This window comes from Quercus suber, unplaced genomic scaffold, assembly GCF_002906115.3.
Source record: "Quercus suber isolate HL8 unplaced genomic scaffold, Cork oak 2.0 scaffold_146, whole genome shotgun sequence".
NCBI classification, from domain to species: domain Eukaryota; kingdom Viridiplantae; phylum Streptophyta; class Magnoliopsida; order Fagales; family Fagaceae; genus Quercus; species Quercus suber.
Window position 1 is genome coordinate 453,432 of NW_027069607.1, and position 3,551 is coordinate 456,982.

General features: G+C 39.9%; 1 pseudogene; it reads right to left on the reverse strand.

The window, feature by feature from the left end:
- The window catches only part of LOC136068998 (threonine--tRNA ligase, mitochondrial 1-like), an 8,667-nt pseudogene extending 6,506 nt beyond the window's left edge, over positions 1-2,161 (reverse strand).
- Between the last annotated feature and the right edge of the window lie 1,390 nt (positions 2,162-3,551).

Consider the following 3,551-nt stretch of genomic DNA (forward strand, 5'->3'; position numbering starts at 1 on the left):
GGTGGTGAGGACCAAAATTTCTTTTCACTAAACCCATTTGAAAAAACACATACAAATTACAGAATTCTTTCCTTATTAATCTTTTTTTTTTCTTTTTGCCCCGCTAGTCTTTGCTTCCCTATTCCTGATAATCCCTAATAAGGAGAGAGATGAAGATTTGTTTTTGTCAAACAACAAACAAACAAACCTCACCTCAATTAAAAACATATTCTCCTTGTAATTTGCAGCATGACCAGATGTTTCCCAAAGTTGCATATTGTACATATTTGGTGACACAACCTGCCAAAATCAAGTGAATTACATACGCATTTATAATTGTCAAATATCATGAAAATAATCCTTCAATATGAACCAACCTCTTGGTAACCTCTCTCCCTATATTGACCTTTTATAAAGTCCACCAATTTGTTGTATATTCGTGTCCCAAGCGGAAGGAAGAACCAACTTCCTGGGCTGAAATTCACAAAAGACTATCATGAGCAATCATGATCACAACAACCAAACCAAGGATATCAATCTGTACTGTACCTGAGTGGGTGACAAAAGAAAAGGTCTTGCTTTGTACCCAACAATCTATGGTCATATTTCTTTGCTTCTTCCAGATTAGGCAAGTATTCCTGCACAAAAGATTAATGTTCAGTAAAAAAGTTGCATATTGATATAGATAACACCACTTCCACCATCTTGATACAGGACTTCCCTCTATACATTAATTCCTCTACTACAGCTTAAGTTATTGACAATGACAGTTTAGTTTTTTTTTTTTTTTGATAAGTAACAGTGTAGAAAAGTACAATAAATTTAGACATGGAATAGTTGTTTTTTTAATGAAGATGGAATTTTCCACATTTAATGCACTATTCTCTCACACATTCTATGCAAAATGAGGTGCATCACCTGATGCCATTGCATTTTGTTTAGTTTCATCAGGTCTCAGTCCATAGGTCAATAATATACCCCATAAATTACTGACAATATAGCTAACCACTCAGATTAATTGAATTTCATTTTCTGTTCGTTTTCCACAAATGGTTTCTTCAAATTTCCCATGAATGCAAAATTGCAGTGACAGCCCCACTGTTCATCAGTTCATCAAAGATGGCATAAGTATGACCATGCCAAGAGGCAACCCACCTGGAGTGCAGTAGACTGATTTACATTTAATTTCGACATTTCATAAACAAAACCGAACCTGATTTTTTTTTAAGCTATTCAGCATTCTAATGTAATTTGCTTTTCTAATAATTAGCATTGGTAATATAACATCTTTGCATATATGCGTCTTTGCATTTATGGGAGTTAATGAAATTCATGAAACTTTCAAATGTAAGAGAAGGCCACAAAAGTCTTTTTTTTTTTTTTGTTAGGCAACATATTCATGCACCCAAGGGGGATTCAAGCCTCCACATTCACCCACCACCCCCATGCTTATTAGGTAGTGGAGGTGCCAATTGGCCCAAAGGACAAATGCTAAAACTACTAAGTGGAGAGGCCAACTAACTTCCCAACTAGTATATAAATCCATACCATATTATACACCTAATTGATGTGGAATCTTTAGCTTTCCCTCTCGAGCAAGATCAAAACTGCATGAGTACCTCAAAACAGAAACGTCTCTCATTATAAGTGGGGCCAAGCATGTGTTCATTTGAAGTTAAGTGGCAGGAATAAAGTTGATAGATAACCAATTTGGCACTCTCTAAGAAATGCCATGTAGTAAGAAAAATCTTTAGGTTTATTTAATGCCTGCAATTCAACAGAAATGGACAAGTTGTGCAACTGAAAAATAACTTACATAAGTTATTCTTGTCCATCGAAAATCATTCCCGTTTTCTTCTCCTCACTGGTTGCTTGACTGGTCTCACCTTGCCTTAAAAGAACACAAGCAAATATTAATATGCAAATCATTTATCTATCATATGTAATTGGAATTGAATTGAAGTATCATACCATGTCCAGTCCCACAATCAGGAGGATGTGTCCGTGTCCGTTGCGGCCTTCGCGGCCGATCCTGAATGTGTGAAGCCTCTGGTGGGGCGTGGCACGGTGTCGACCACCAGTATGTGGGCAGGTTGACGTGGGCTGAGATTGACGGCCCAACCACGTCTACTATCGCACCTGCGCACGTTCCAATGTCAACCCAGTTCCGTACACCAGTCATGATGGCTCTTCAACTGCTCACGCAAGGCATTAATTCTTAATACATCATTGTAGATCTCAGACCCTGGTTCGCACTTCTCCATAATCCTCAACTGTGATTCAACCTGTCACAAGTATACAAGAATAGTGTTAGTAGGTTGAACTAAACTATGCGAAACGAGGTACATTTATAACAGAACATTGTTTGTAACTTACCAAAGTGTCCCAGTACGAGGTCTCTCTCGTAATATGGCGAACAGTGCGAGGACGAAACCACACCATATATTGTCATTTAGCTCATCTCCCATGAAAGGGTGGTGCATCGGCAATTGTGGCATGCCCGCCCATTTAGCAATATGAGTTCTATGTTCAACCGCCCAGTTTTTTTCTTGCTTGCCCTGAAGTTGTTATCTTGTGAAGTTCAGTTGAAGTATCGACATTGATCGGTACGTCTTGCTTCATCCCAAACTGTCGGAGAACACGTTCTGGGTGATGGCCTTCGACCACCCAAAAATGTATGAGCGGCACGATAGACCTCCATATGCGTTGGCCTGCCGTACAATATGCGGGCAGGGAACCCAAATAATTTCTTGTATGGCTCCCAGACAACCTGCAATGATTCAACAGATGCAAACAACCTTAGAAAAAATGTGTAACGGATGTGAACAATACATAGCAACAATGTTTAACTCTGAAATAAAAAAATTTTATTCATTGCCACTTGTACGTACGACAACTACATGCCAAAGCGATTCCTACTTGTAACGCAGATACCTGATTTGGCCGTAGCGAAGTGAGCGACAAACGATAGGCGCGTAGGACGTGCATTGGATGTTCAGTTGTTATCTTAGCCCCTTTCCATCTACCAAACAACACAGACATAACCTTCATATTAGGTACTTACATAATTCCCATGCGAAAAAGATAATACAAAAAATTTAAAACGGTAACTATCTAAGATCCTACATACCTGATAGCAAGTGGACCTGGGGGCAGTGCCTGGTGTGGATGCCTCATCACAGGACATATGTATGGAAACCTCTCCCATGCCCACAACTGCACCAATAGCACGGCACCGCCAATCTGCTTGGCTTCCTTCTCTGATGCCTTACAAAGGTGTCTATATAACCAACTTAATGCTGCACTACCCCAACTATATCTCTTTCCATTACTAATTGGATTGAAAAATTGCAAATACATAATTGAGTGTCGTTCGCCAGACTTGTCCATAAACAATATACCAGCCAACATCTCCAGTATGTAAACCGAGCATACTGCTGCACAAGCTCCTCACTGGCATCAGCCGGGAGAGGGTCCCTAAACCGATCCTCAAGCCACTTGGCTTTTATCCTTGGCCCTTCCATCACTCCAGTGTTCTTAAAGACTGTAACTCCACGAAGACCTCTCGGCGG